Raw genomic sequence first — 16,522 nt, forward strand, 5'->3', positions numbered from 1 at the left:
CGGTAACTGTAAAGTCAAGCTTTACCTTTCCTGTTAGATAAAATGTGAGTAACAGTATCATTTGCTTTGTTCCATGACAACACTGCTAACATGACAACAGAAATCAGAATAAGACTTGCAGTGAGTTTAAACTTATGAACCAGCATTAATGCCTCCTCACACCCAGTTCAAAACAGCAGGGAAGAGAAAGACAGAAGATGCTTGACTATCTCTTTCCTCAGCCTAAGAACATTGCCACACGTCCAAATGTCACTGCAAAGAGCTGTAAATAGATAAGCGGTCAGACTGCTGCTGTTTGACAGGTAAAAAATCACCACGCTGCATCATGGCTGTCTGTCAGCTGGGACTCACTTGGGTGAATGTGTCATTTGTTGTAATTTGTTCCCAGGCAACTGCTGTTTGGTCTGGTAGCTTTGGTTAAAGCTATAGCTTTATAGCTATGAGCAGCCACCAGTCACAGCAGGGCAGTTTGTTCTTTTAAAATCTGTGTGAAGACATTTTAAAACAACAGCTTCATTTCCAGGGACATCCTCTTTCAATGAAGCTATGGAGGATTTCAAGTCCAAATACTGATAAGATGAGCTGTTGATGCCTGTGTGACACCTACAAGTGTATGGTCATTGTAAATTTTTGTAAACATTTATGTAAAAGCATTTTTTCATGTGGTATTGCACTTTTCAAAGTTATGAGACGTATTGCGTGGCAACCCACAGGGGAAATAGTTGTGAGTGCATAGGCCGTTGCGACGCTTCTGTACTCAGACGAGGAGAGCTGCAGCCCAAAGACTCATGTTCCTGTCTCCACTTTTCTGTATAAAAACAGACCCCATGGAAGCCTGTAACACCTGTAGCTGATTTGTCCATATTCTTGTTATTTATCTCACTGAAATGCAGCTCTGCCCAGTACTTTGTATTGCCACTTTGTTTGAAATGAAGAACAGTATTGCTGCCTACATACCAGCAAATGTATACATTTATACATGAATGTGAGTCCCACAGCCTAAGTAAACCATCTATACACATACTGCTTACATGCAAATGCTGGCAGCTAATGAGGCCATTCTTGCTTTATATCTGAAAATACACCAGAACTAGATCTTTTTCCTCCCACTGCTCACCAGACCTCAAAAGTCTCTCAGTCTCGTGCTCAATCTTTTTGTCATTTTTAATGTTTACATTATTAAAAAAGCTTCACTAATGATGGGAAACAAAATATCCAAACTTTGCTCTGAAAAACAATGAAATGGATGTTGAAAAGATAAATAATAGTGCACAAGTCAAGAAATGTGATTCCATGCACTAGTGACGTGGAATAAAATTTGACCTTTGACCTTTAACTCGGACTCTAATCATTTCAGTCTTTCACAAGCTTTGATGTGATTCTGCAGCCACACACTGATCTAGTTTCCACAACACAGAACTTCTGTCAACAATGAGTTTAAAGTGTCACATATTGCAGTTACTCTGCATCATGCGTTGCTGATGTGTCATGATCCTGGGTCATGTTGACCAGCATCTTAGTTTTCGTGTATTTTTGTATTTTGTTCTTTATGTAGGCCATGGTTCCTGGTTTTCTGTTAAAATGTTCCGTATTGATTTCCCCTTGTGACTTTACCCCTGTGTGCCCCTCTGTGTATCTGTGAGCCCTCGTTTCCCTCGTGTTTTATTCCATGTTTTCCTCAGCCCGTTATGTCTGTGCTCTACCGTGCTCTCTCTCTCCTCCTGTCTGTGCCTCTGTGTACTTCCTGTTTTACTTTGACAGTCTCCCGTCAGTATGCGTCATGTTGTGTTTGCTCCTGCCCTGTCTCTTTACGATTATCGTCAGCTGTGTTCCCCGTGTGCTCCACTTCCCTCGTTAACCCTCTGTGTATTTATGTCCGCGTCTCCCTCAGTTCTGTGTGTGAATCTCCCCGTGTCTCCTGGTGTACATTATAATTAGTTTTTCCCAGTTTAGTTTTGTATTGTTTGTGATCTGTTTTCCAGCAATAAAACTGTGCTTTGAGTTCTAGTTCTGTCCCCGTGAGTTTGCGTTGGGTCCAATTCCTGCCTGCCACACAGCCGAACATGACATGATGATGTACTTTTTGATATGAATACCACACAATCATACCAGCAGGTGGGGCTGTCTTCATACATATAAGTTCAAGATTACTTTGTTACTTTTACATTTAAAATAGTGGGTCGACTTAATTATTTGTCCCATATGTTCCATATTGATTCCATATTGATGAACCATCAGAAGATGGTTAACCTGTGTTCATGAAGGACTGGACATGTTCAGCCACAATAGGAGGGCTGTAAGATTTAAACAATAATCAGATGTGCCAAGAAGACAGGATGGATCCATGCTTTCATGTTTTTTATGTCAATTCTGACCCCATCAATCTAATATCAGAGCTAAAATTGAGACTAATCAGACTAGATACGGTTTTTCAATTTTCTGTTATCTAATATTGGTAAACCTGCAGAATCTTCTTCTTTGGTGACAGAAGTGGCGTCCGGTGTGGTCTTCTGCAGCTGTAGCCGATCTGCTTCAAAGCTTGACGTGTTATGCATTCAGAAACCTAAAGTATGTATCAGCAGCAGAATGGACCTAAAAATAAATGTTTGTTTAGTTCTATGAAGCTTTGAGTATTTTGGATTCGTAGTACTGCTGTGTTTGTTGCATCATATTGCTGTAATTGTTATATACTTTATATTTTGAGGTAACTGATCTATAGTGTTACATCTATAAGGATGTTACGTGTTTGTATACTTTCTGTCCAGTTTCACCATTTAGCAGAAGTAGCTGTTAAGGCTCTGATATCTATTCTGTATACTTGAAGCAGTTATGACTGTCTGATTTTCTCACCCAATAAAGAATATTTATATATCAGTCTACTCTTCATTCTATCAGAAACAGTTATCACAGCTCGTACATTTTGTTTTACACATAAATGTAAACAATGAGCCAAATGTAATAATGCCAACAATAAAAGAACAATATTTGTCTCTTATATATAATATATCTATATATACACTGTAAAGATGCTTTGAGTGAAGATTTAAGTGACAGGAAATTTTAATAAACACAACTTGAATCTTTACTAAAGCTCAGTATTTGACACAGAGTTCAAGTTCACTGCTGGATAACTAATAATGATTAATATAATAACTTTAATATTGACCATATTATATTTACATTACCAAAGTAAGATGACTTTAGTCTAATGAACAACATTAGCTAATTGTTATTTACTAGCTAATCTTAAAATGACTGTTCAGTACAGAAATGAAGCTCAACAATCATGTTTTTACAGTCCCGTGTCTCAGCCTCAGATACTTATATAATCAAACAAAGCTCATGTAGAAACAAACAAACAAATGAACAAAACATTTTCTCCTTCATTCTGTCAAACAATGCTGTATGAAACGTGGTATCATGGTTGCTAGGCAACCTGGGCAGCGCGACGGGGGCTAGACCGTCCCATTTCACAAGCCTCGCACTTCCTGTCTTAGCGGTCTTTGAGTACGCGGCCCTTGTGGACCGTTAAGGCTGCATACTTTAAGGCTGCATACCCTGAATTGGGATACAGCCAACGTACAAGAAAAATAAAAGAAATACAACACACCAGCAAATCCCCACCTGCTACTGTGGAGGAGTTGTCTCAACTGATGGGAAAATATTTCTCCAAGCATAGTTCTATTCTGAATAACCCATAATGTTGTATTTAGGGGGTCTACATTTGTGCCTGATGTGCATTGCCATGTAAATAATTTGCATTTACTGAATATGTATTTACTAAGTACCACTGTTCAGATGTTGAATAAAGAAACAATAAATGTTTGCCTTTTAATTTTTTTATTAAAACCACTTTGTAGAACATCACACCAGTAACAATGTAGAATCAATGTCATGTATAGTTTACAAATGATAAAATGTTCACATAAAATCACTATCTTATCCAGAAGGGTCACCTCTTCAACCACACATGGAAGATGTAATCTGATTGGCATGGTGGTATGTAGCATGTAGTTTGAAGCTGGGATTTTGTAGTGCCCCATGTGTAGCATTGGAACCCAGTCGGGATTAGTTTTATCCATTTCATAGGCTGGTTTGCCTGCAATAATGAAAAACAATTAGCAACTCTATGAATATAACGTATATCTACAAAATCACTCATTAGGATGTTTGTTCTAATTTGCTATGACCTCAGAGCGCATTGAAAATTAAACTAATAGGCTATAAAGAGTAATATGAACTAGGGCTGTGCGATATGACCAAAATTTCATATCCTGATATAAGACATCTATCGTCCGATAACGATATAAATCACAAAATTTAACATTTTCTGTAATTCTGTGAATCTCGGGCAGCTCGACTTGCGTGAAGTGTTTCCAGCTGGGCATCGTGTACTTGGAGTCCAGTGTTTTAACGATGCATGAAACTATACATTTTTAGACATAAGTTGTAACGGCCGCCGTTTTCTTGTGAGTATTTATTACACGGCGGGGAAAAGCCTGTTCTAACGTTTGAGTCTAAGGTTTATTTTTTAGCACCTGGCGGCTCTTTTTTGCTTCTCATCCATAAACAATCTGCATACTCTTTCACGTAATTCAGTTTATTTTGAAAAGTCTCAACAGATCTTGAGCTTTATTGTGAAAGGCTTATGTGGAAAATAGACAAATTGTATTCAAATTGAGCCACACTTATGGAGCTCCACATTCTTTCCTGGTGTTTTGTTGACATCTCTTGATTTCCCATTCAAAGAAACAGGCTCTGTGTTTTGCCTTATATGCATCCACAGGTGTGCCACCAATTTACTCACATGGACTCTACTAACCTATCAGAAGCTTCTTAAGCTCAGAATGGTTTAATGGAATCGTCTGGAGTTTTCTTATTAATTAACAATAAACTTAGTGTATATGTACTCCTAAATTTGATGAAAGTGATAAAAATAGACAGCTCTGTCTCTCTTTATTCTGACATTTAACTAATTCAAAAGATATTTCAATATTTATTTATCCAAAACAAAACAAGTTACTCTAAATTGATGTTGTACAGTAAAACAATGTTCTTGCGTTTCCATAAAGTGTATGTAAATATCTGGTTTAAACTGTGAATATACTGCTGTGTATTGAATTCCTCTTGTTTGCATAGGAATATACTGAACAACATACAAGCATATATATAAAATAACATCTACCTGAGTTTTTACTTTGAAAGAAGCCCCTTATGTCCATTCTTGTATATCAGTACATTACTGAAACCGATTTATTTAGCCGTGGAGGTAACAACTGAAATATGAATAAACACACATGTAAGCTAAGACTCTCTAAAGAAACAGCATTGTTGTTGGGTCATGTGTGTCAAGTGATCAGTTTGATATCATCTTTCGTGATACACCGTCATATTTACATTATTTGTACAGTATGAATGATTTGCTTTGGTACCTGGTCAACTTCAGTTCTCCTCTGTCTGCCTCGCTGCGCTTCTCCAACAGCGCACTCGAGCAGCAGCTTCTCCCTCCCCCGCCCCTCGCTCAGTGCTTAGTGTCTGAGCTCGGATCATACCAATATTAGGGGGGGATTACGCACAGTCGTAAATTCCCACAGTGTGCACTATGTGCTTCGAATATTGTGTAGTTTTTGTTTTATACAGTTGTCAGCCAGACATCTAACTATGAAAAAATACACTTCAAAAGACCCCGGGCTTCTGAAAAAACAACCCGGGCTTAAGCCCAGTAAGCCACCCCCCCGCTCCGCCACTGGTTACGACTAACATGATAGGGTTAACCCATAACCCGAACTCTGTAATACTATAAATGATGAGTGATTTAAGTTAACACTAAACGTTAAACAGTGTCTCCTGAACATTTATAATCAGGTTTGAGTCTGGCTGCATTGAGTTTTAAAGATGCAAATTTAGCATGATGGCTGATGGTGCTGTGTAAGCTTCTACTTACCTTCTACACTGTGTTTAACACAGATTTCAGAATAGCAAAGAGGAGCACTGTTGCTTCATCCTTAATACTTTAGAGAAGAACTGGATTGCAAATCAAAAGGTCCTTAATAGCTTTTTGTCCTCCCCAACCCTCAAATCCAAAGTTCAGCCATGAGAGCTGATGGGACACGATTTGTAAAAGTGACATTATCAGAAACAAAGGTGATTAAGATAACGTAATATAACCTTTATTAGTCCCATGCGTGGGAAATAATTACTTCATATTTGCAATACTTGCAAATACTCTATTTGCATTCTTTAGAGAAAGAATATGAAAAGGCTGTCTGCTGTTTTGGATTGATGTCCTTCTCCGAGCCTCAAAGAAGTAGGGCAGTGTCACGGTAGAAAGCTGCTGAGCGCTGGAAAGAAGCACGGCCATACCAGCTGAAATGTCTCATTGACACAGAAACTGTGGTCATCCTCTGTTTTGCTACTGTCTTCACCCGGCTGTTATTTGGTCTCATCTCAATAACATACTTTCTATATAGCTAAGCTTGATGAGCGATCCCTTGTTGGCTGACATTTATGTCTTTGAGCGTGTGAGAACTTTATTATAAAACCACATGAATGTGACAAATGCCCTTTCAACTGTCAGCTCATAGTGAAGTACACTGAGCCACCCTGAGCTATAATATCAAAATAGAAGCTGCTACCTTTGTCAAGAGTGGCTGGATCTGAGTGCGTACTACTTTCAGTTATTCAAATTTTGCTGAATTTGTTACAAAAAAAAGTCCTGTCTATGTGCAGAGAGTGTCTTCCAGAGGAACGGTTCTGTGGGATTGTGATGTTCTACATCACAAACATCAGCCACTCCACAACAGAGAAAGTGTTATTGATGTTTTTTTAAAGCCATTCCTCCACCCACATGTATTATTAGAGTGGACGGTCAAAATTGCACCAATATACAAGGTATTTCCTCATGAGATACTCAATTTTGGTTTTCATATGCGTCTATGTTACGTCCCCACATGAAAGCTAGGCGAAGAGGGTGGGGGACAGTAACAGTTGGATCCGGGTTGAAATGAAAAGAACGCAAGGCAGAGGTATTAACACAAAATGAGTCTTTATTATAATCAATTAACTCAATAATCATATAAATGGTAACAACAGAAAGAGACAGCACCGCTGCTTTAATGATAACTCAGACAGGTCAACCCAAAGAGAATGGTGACCACTTCAACAAAGAAAACAACTATAAGGCTTCAACAGAAAAAGACAGCAACACTGCTATTAGCAATAACTAGGCAGGCCAAACAAAGTAATAGAGGCCGCTGTCACTCAAACAAAACCACTGCCCAGTTGAGCTACTCACAACAAGTCACGCACGGTGGGGCTGGTCACACACACACAGCAGGCCTTTTCCACACCTAGGCTGGAAACACACACTGACCAGCACAGAGGAAAACCACCAGAAACCTCTCCCACTGCTCCTACCACTCCACACTGTAGGCAGGAGACTCACACACATAACACACAACACAGAGACACCAGAGAAAGCCACCCTCCCACATCCAGTCCATCCCCAGCTTATATAACCTCAGAGAGGTGATTGCTGACTGGGCCCAGGTGGTAAACGAGGCCAATGAGCAGCAGCTGTGTCCTGGGGAGAGAGAAGAAGCGAGAGAGAGACAGAGGGGTGGAGCAAGAAAGGAGGAGGCGGAGAAAAACACCACGCCCACACAAGGGCAGTTTCAGGAGGCCCAGCTAGGGCCGTAACACCCCCTCCCATAATACAAACCAGTGGTTTGTCACAGAATGTCCTACCCAACTTTTAAACATATCACTTACCATGCACCATAATAACGGTTAGGCATACCCTGCCAAATCTGCCAAGACCTTTTTGATGGGTCAAAAACACTGAATGGGGTTGGCTCAAGTCCCCCAAAATAGTGTCCCAAGCGACAGCCAGATGTTTTTTGAGCCATCACACAAGGAGAACCCAGCGGATAGCTAGAAGGCCTTACTGAAACACCTTTCAGACGCTTCTTCGCTAGGTCATGGTGACAGGTATGCTGGTTAGCCAGAGGTGCAGGTTTGAATGTTTGTGTCGTACACAAGGTGTCACACTGCAGGTCATCTGGACCTGACAGATTGCCAACAGGTGGCCTCTCATACTTAGGTGACCTCTGACATTAGCCAAATAGCACCACTGAGCAATTATGCTCAAATTGTGGAGCATAATTATTGCCTCAAAAGGATTTATACTCTGATCTATGGGTTTTTTGTTTTTTAAATGTTGTTCTAAGCGGCCAACGAATTGTTAATGCATGATTAAAGTGAATTGTTAATTTATCGTTTATGGTTTTACTATAAACAGACTGGGGACGCTTGTGTTTCTTTCTTCCTCAAATGATCAGATAAGACTTGATTAAAAGAAATAATGCAAAGGCATTTTGCTGTGTTCACAGAGGGTCTTGAGGGTCTGTGTAAATGGAAAGATCTTGGCTATGGGGCATAAATTTGGGCACCACAAAAAAGAAATGAATCAATATATAGTAGATCCGCCTTTTGCAGAAATTACAGCCTCTAAACGCTTCCTGTAGGTTCCAATGAGAGTCTGGATTGTGGTTGAAGGTATTTTGGACCATTCCTCTTTACAAAACATCTCTAGTTCATTCAGGTTTGATGGCTTCCGAGCATGGACAGCTCTCTTTAACTCACACCACAGATTTTCAATAATATTCAGGTCTGGGGGCTGAGATGGCCATTCCAGAACGTTGTTCTTGTTCATGCAAGCATGAATGCCTTAGTGGACTTTGAGCAGTGTTTCGGGTCGTTGTCTTGTTGAAACATCCAGCCCCGGCGCAGCTTCAGCTTTGTCACTGATTCCTGGACATTGGTCTCCAGAATCTGCTGATCCTGAGTGGAATCCATGTGTCCCTCAACTTTGACAAGATTCCCAGTACCTCCACTGGCCACACAGCCCCACAGCATGATGGAACCACCACCATATTTCACTGTAGGTAGCAGGTGTTTTTCTTGGAATGCTGTGTTCTTTTTCCTCCATGCATGACGCCCCTTGTTATGCCCAAATAACTCAATTTTCGTTTCATCAGTCCACAGCACCTTATTCCAGAATGAAGCTGGCTTGTCCAAATGTGCTTTAGCATACCTCAAGCGGCTCTGTTTGTGCTGTGGCCGGAGAAAAGACTTCCTCTGCATCACTCTCGCATACAGCACCTCCTTGTGTAAAGTGCGCCGAATGGTTGAACGATGCACAGTGACTCCATCTGCTGCAAGATGATGTTGTAGGTCTTTGGTGACAAGGACCCCGTGGAGCCAAGTGTCCTCAACCTCTCCACGGCACAGGTGGAATACAGCGAAGACCAGCAGGCCATGCTTAAGGTACGGTTTGAGGCAGGATAGAGAAAGGCTGGATGTAACACGCTTGTCTACAAGACTTAAAAACAGTTTCTACCATCAAGCTATACGACACCTCAACCACAACACTTAAACACACACAACACACTCCACAGGATGCACTCAGAAGCTACCCTGCAGCTTCACAAGCACACTGTATAATCTGCTCTGGTCACTTTCCTTTATTGGTATTTATATTGAAAAAAAAAAAGTGCAATACTGTAATAACTGCCACTACAAATTTGTACTGTTCACTTTATACTGCTGCTTATTCCTGCCACTGTGCAATATCCCATTTACCCCTGGCTGTACGCTTTTAATCCTCTGCTAGCAGGAACGAGAAGGTACACACACACAGACACACACACACGCTCCTCACACCACAGTCAAACGTGCAGCTTCTGCACCCTTCAAAAACATTCCCTTCTCCTCACAACGTAAAACTCTCCCCGCAGATCTAAGCTGGCGAGGTGGCGCAGCGGCCTGACGAAGAACTGAGCTTGCGGAGCGGTATGCGGGAAAACCACCGCTTCCATCCTTTCTGAAAAGCCTTTGAAAATACCGAAAATACCAAGTGTTAAAACTTATTAATCATTGTGATTCTTGACAGTTTTCTCTTGTAAGTAGACTTGTGGCTTAAGTCTCTTTTCATGCGACTAAAACGTTGAAGTTCCACAGAACTTTTGCCTCCCCGCTTCCCTCCAGCAACCCCGCTGCCAACTTAGCTTTCCTCCTCTCTATTCCCTCCCCTCAGCTGTTTGTGTTTTGTTTCCATGACAATGTTTGGGTCTAATTTTGTTCTGCTTCGTGGTCATTCCCAAACTCTCCTAACTAAGTAGCATGTTGTAGTAGTCTACTTGTGTGTGCACGACTCTCCAGGAGCTTTCCGTTTGCCAATCATCTGTACAAAAAAATGTCGCTATCAGTGTTATTTGTCTCCTGAAATGAGTTTCATTCTATTTTGGGGGTTTTTTTGTTGTTGGTGTTTTATTAAATTAACATGCTTGCATGATACCTGCAGCAGTCCTTGGGAGAAGACCAGGTTTGCTCAGTTTAAAACAAAAAACAAAAATGAACCAAATCAGCCAGCTTACATTTGAAACCATGAAGGAAAAATCTACAGATCTCTCCAAGTGACGTGTTAGTTTATGCTCTGCTACCTAAACTATAGCTGCTAATAGATTTATAGGTTATTTTTCTTCTCGCAGTGAGATTTGCATCAGGCTGAAACAGGCTCTGAAACAAAAACTCAAAGTGGGAATGAAATTTGACAGGAGGGCCACGCCCGATTTCCACGGTTATTCGCGTCATACTTAGATCCTCCTCAATCTGTGTACATATGCCGCCACTAACCCCGATAGTGCCAGTGTCAGTTAGTGAGTCAGTAAATACTCATGCATTTGTGTTAACATAAAAACTGCAGACTAACTAGAGACAAACAAGCGAGGATCGCTTCATATCTCAGCAGCTAAAAAAAAAAAGAAAAAAAAAAAGACCAATTGTTCCTGCAGGAGTAGATTCGGCCCCTTTTTGCTTTTTCATCCCAATGAGTAAAAACAGGGTTACGAGGAGAGGAGGAGGAGGACTAGGAGGATGAAAACGAACTAGAGGGAGAACTTGATTTGTACATGCGGTCTGTTCTGGATCAGTGTGGTAGTTAACCCTCATTTAACACATTCCTCTCTGCTCCTCTAGCTTGCTCTAACTCACATTTATTTCTTCATTTTTTAACCTTATTTTGCACATTAACACATATCTATAGCAAGGACAGAGACACAGCCACATATGTTGAGTCCAGGATTGTATTTGAGCATCAGGAACAAATGATAAGAGCACATATCAGGAGTACACTGGATAGCTGTTTCTCAAAGGGTTTAATAGAAGGAAAGACGTTAAAGGGACTACATATTCAAAGGTCCTATTTCTGATACTACCCCATGAAAATATTTGCTCTGTGTGCCCTGCTGCAGCTGCTACATTTGGCTCCAGATTCACTTTTTGGCGCCTACGCCTCTCGAGATGTGTTCATGTAGACAGGCATTAAAAAACTGGTCAACCAACCAGCAGTATGCCTGCTGTGTTGTATGAAATGCGTGGAAGGAGAGGAACCGACTGTCTGTTACATATAGATAAAAAACAAAGCTCTGACGTGACCTCGGGTCAGCCAGCCTGACGATCAGAGAAACAGAAACGTGCTGGATTGGGGATCTCTGAGCTGCACATCAAAGATGCACCTATGCACAGATCAAATCTCAAAAGTGCAATGTACCTCATATACATGTTGATGCGAAGCGCCGCCAGAGCAAACTTTTCCACTTCTTTTGCAGAGGTGTTTTTTTTTTGGATTGTGTATTTATTGTTTGCAGTTTATATATATATATATATATATATATATATATATATATATATATATTATATATATATATATATATATATATATTAGTTTGCAGCTCTTTGCGCATATTAATAAAAGGTTCAACTAACTGATCATTTAAAGTCTGTGCGGTTTAGTTGTTCCACTCATATTAAACCAAATGATGGTGTGGCGGCCTGTTCTAGTGTGAACTAAAAGAGGGTTTGAATGTAAGAGAGGGGGGGGAGGGAGGAAAAGGAGACCTAAAATGTAACCCCTGCACCCCGACTGAGGAGGTGAGTTACATTAGTGCTTCCTCTTTATTAGAAAGCAGTTTGAGTGAATTAGAAGTCTGTTGTTTTTTGTTTTTTTGGGGGGGGGATATCTACTCATTAGTCATGCTAGGCATCCATCTGAACTCTATCAAAATAAAGGTGTATTTTAACTCATTTAATTCTTTCTAATATCAGGGATATAGGACTATACAAAGTAGCTTGTGACATCTAAAACGACAGCACACTTAATGTGTCTTTCTTCACCTCATCACTTTTTTCTGTGTATGTGTTTGTTTTTCCGTTGATGCCTTTCAAACGAAACTAGCCATGATATTTTCCCCCTCTGACAATTAATATCAGTTAACCCCGCCCCCTTTCAGATTTGTTCACCAAAAGAAAAGGAGAAAAAAACCCGTCATTAACACTGTACATTATTTGTCAGACCGGTTTCATTTTCATACTTTGTAAATATCTATATTGTATGGAGCTTGAAATCAAATGTAAATATGCTTACTGTATTTGTAATAATTATAATCCATTCGCTGTATAGCATAGATGTGTCATGCAGATATCCTAATTCTGTGTATGGTAATCTTGCACCATTGAACTGTTAGTGAATGACACAACAATAAAAGTGCAAAACATGCATTAGCAGTTGAAGTGCTGCCTGCTTATTTCCTGCTTTATGTGAGCTTCTACTGTAGTTTGTGCTTTTAGTCCCAAGAAACCACCCTTTTACTCTGGCGCACAATAAGATCTTCTGATGTTTGGTGTCATCTTCCTGTGAACAGGTGGATTCATTCACTTCAAGCTTATGTGTATAGCACCAAATCACAACAGTCGCTGAACACTGTAAAGACTAATTATGGAGGCACAACATTTAAAGCTCCTATCCTTCTATCCCACAGACCTAAAAGTTATTTATATGATAAATAGCCCCGTGTTTGTTTACTTGCTTTGTAAAATGCAAAGTGGTGACTTTTTCTTTTCAAGTACGTCCTCATATGGAGACATTTTTTTTATTAATGGCATAAAACAAGTCATAATTGTTTACAGAAATTTGTACATTTTATTGGGCAGAATGAGGTAAACAGTGAAGAAAAGTATGAGAAAACGGAGCATAGGATCTCCGGAGGCAACTAGAATTATTGTACACGTGTATGTATTAAGGACCGACACAGACAAAGAATTAATCATACAATGAAGCAATGTCATTTTAAAATGTTTATTCATAAACAGGATAAAACCATTCAAGTATTGAGTCATGAATAAAACAGCAACCTCTCATCTGCTAATTGGGAAACAGAGGATGTCAGTGTATTTTTCAGTGCTAGTTGTCCAAATTGAGTGAGATGACTTTACATTTGAATAGATTTGATTACAAGTTATATTTGGTTTTAATTGAGTGCAGTTCAATTTGATTTAAATCAAGCCAATTCACAACAACATTTTTCTCAATATGCTAAAATTCCCACCGAGACTAGATAAGATTATTCTAAAACTGGTAAAAATACAATTCTCTTCATGCACAAAAATCCCACCCAGTCCCACAACCCAGGACGAATACTCCTTGTGTGTTCTTGAGCTGGACAGAAATTCCTCTTGCTAAGCGAGGTCCACGTCAGCATCGTGCCAGGCAGACTAGGAGCCTCCTGTCCCGGTCTCGTCCGTCCACTGGGCCCCATCACATCCCAGCCCAGTTCGCATTCTGCATTGGAGTCCGTCGCTCGATACCACAGCGGCTCCCCTCACGTCATCACCTGTAAGTAAAAACAAATAGGAGCCAGAACCATCATCCCGGAAGCTGCCCTGGCTTATAGCCATGGCGACACTCTCCCAACACGGCTGCACCCAGTGAACAACAGTCAGCCACTACTCACAAATGCAGGCAGTGGTATACATCTGCACTGATGTCAATCACACGCGTTGTCTCCTCCTGTCGCCGTTCCTGCTGTTGGGACTGGGTCACCACATCACGCTGACCGGTCTCCAGACGGGCGTCATGCGTTCCTATTCAAATCTAGGGCCTCTCTCCTTCCAGTACTCAGCTTGCTTCCTTTTAATAAGTCCTTTAAACACAGCTGAAAGGACACCACTGGACAGACACATGCCTCAGCAGGTGATGACTATCAGCTAATTTGTCCCATGCCCAGCCAATCCACAGTGGATTAAAACAATGTAAAAACAGACTAAAAACATGTGATACAAACAGAGTAAAATCATGGAGATAAAAACAATGCTCACAAATAAACACTAAACTCAGAATAAAACCAATATTAATGATAAACACATATTTCTACTATGTGAAACTTACATTCATCACCACCTGAACTTTTATATTAAAATTTCAAGTTCGAACCTAACCTCATTTAATTTCTCTAAAAATGGGCTCCTGCACACTTGCAGACATTTTCCATCACAACTTATGGATGATGAATGATTTGATTAAAGCTGTGAAAACATTACTGATAAACTTCATGTGATATTACATTAAAGCCAATTTTCTATTAAAATCAGGACTTTTCTAAGTGACCTCCAACCTTTGAGCAGTAGTGTGTACTGTATGTTTGTATGTAACTGTGTCTGACCTGGATTTTATCACCAGTGTCAAACAAGAATTTTCTTTAAAGTCTGTCTTTAAATACAAATGAAGTTAAACTGTAGCAAGGCTGATGGTAAACTGTCCCTAACAAGTCCACTTTATTGCGTGCTCATTGACTTTCTCCTATCAGAGCTGTTTAACAAGTCCACTTTATACATGCTTATTAATCTATCACGCTTATCAGTGGCTCATGGTTGCTTAAAGCCTATGTCTGAACTTGAGCACAGAGCCAGAGCATCATTCATCCTACCAGCAGCTCAAGGATGACAAACTCCACTTTCTCTGCATCAAGACAGCTCATAACTTTTTAACAGTCTCTCCTGATAGTCTCATATCATCTGCTCTAATCAATAACCGTACACTATAATTACAATGTAGACTACAGCTCAAAAGTCTGAGGTCAATTAGAAATGTCTTGTTTTCTGAATAGACTCAAATTTGGTTTCATATTGAATCACAGCAATTTATCAAAAGAGGAAATAAACATATAAATGCTTAATATTAACACTGATCACAAATCATGAATGATTTTGAATAGAATTTCTACAGAGGTGTTCAGAGACCCATTTTCAGCAATAATCCCTCCTGTGTTCAGTGGTACATTGTCTTATCTAATCCAAGTTTAACACATTAAAGCCAAACTTATCATTCAAAACAGCTTTTTAAAGAGATTTTAAAACAAACTCAAACTATTGTGGTGATTAAAGAAACAATAAATGTGTCTGGATCATCCCAGGTTTTGTTTTTAACCTCATTAAACCAAGTTGACATTTTCCTCTAAAGGGGCTGCAACACCCAGCTGCACAAAACCTTCACTTTTTTTTTTAACAGTTTCACTCTTTGAATATTTTTCATTTTTTACAATCAGAATTCTCCAATAGATTTTTAGAAGAAAATTATTTTCTTTCATGCATCACCAACTGAACCTTTTATGTTAACATTTCAAGTTCCAGCCTAACCTCATTTAATTTTGCTTAGCAAAGTACTTTTCAACTCTAATAATTAGTAAGAGTATATTTCTTATCATCTATTGGTCATCTGACCTGATAAACTTCAATTAACATTATAACACAGGACTGATTGTCTCTAAAATGGGCTCCTGCACACTTGCAGACACTTTTCCATCACAACTTATGGATGATGAATGATTTGATTAAAGCTGTGAAAACATTACTGATAAACTTCATGTGATATTACATTAAAGCCAATTTTCTATTAAAATCAGGACTTTTCTAAGTGACCTCCAACTTTTGAGCAGTAGTGTGTACTGTATGTTTGTATGTAACTGTGTCTGACCTGGATTTTATCACCAGTGTCAAATAAGAATTTTCTTTAAACTCTGTCTTTAAATACAAATGAAGTTAAACTGTAGCAAGGCTGATGGTAAACTGTCCCTAACAAGTCCACTTTATTGCGTGCTCATTGACTTTCTCCTATCAGAGCTGTTTAACAAGTCCACTTTATACATGCTTATTAATCTATCACGCTTATCAGTGGCTCATGGTTGCTTAAAGCCTATGTCTGAACTTGAGCACAGAGCCAGAGCATCATTCATCCTACCAGCAGCTCAAGGATGACAAACTCCACTTTCTCTGCATCAAGACAGCTCATAACTTTTTAACAGTCTCTCCTGATAGTCTCATATCATCTGCTCTAATCAATAACCGTACACTATAATTACAATGTAGACTAAAGCTCAAAAGTCTGAGGTCAATTAGAAATGTCTTGTTTTCTGAATAGACTCAAATTTGGTTTCATATTGAATCACAGTAATTTATCAAAAGAGGAAATAAACATATAAATGCTTAATATTAACACTGATCACAAATCATGAATGATTTTGAATAGAATTTCTACAGAGGTGTTCAGAGACCCATTTTCAGCAATAATCCCTCCTGTGTTCAGTGGTACATTGTCTTATCTAATCCAAGTTTAACACATTAAAGCCAA

General features: G+C 39.5%; 1 long non-coding RNA gene across 1 annotated transcript; it reads right to left on the minus strand.

The window, feature by feature from the left end:
• Positions 1-13,181: 13,181 nt before the first annotated feature.
• Positions 13,182-14,248, minus strand: LOC109203023 (uncharacterized). Its single transcript, XR_002062992.2, has 2 exons — positions 13,851-14,248; positions 13,182-13,730 (listed from the first exon to the last, which is right to left on the minus strand). It is a non-coding gene; the product is annotated as an uncharacterized LOC109203023 (long non-coding RNA).
• Positions 14,249-16,522: the final 2,274 nt, after the last annotated feature.

The sequence above is a fragment of the Oreochromis niloticus genome, linkage group LG7 (genome assembly GCF_001858045.2).
Source record: "Oreochromis niloticus isolate F11D_XX linkage group LG7, O_niloticus_UMD_NMBU, whole genome shotgun sequence".
Lineage (NCBI taxonomy): Eukaryota > Metazoa > Chordata > Actinopteri > Cichliformes > Cichlidae > Oreochromis > Oreochromis niloticus.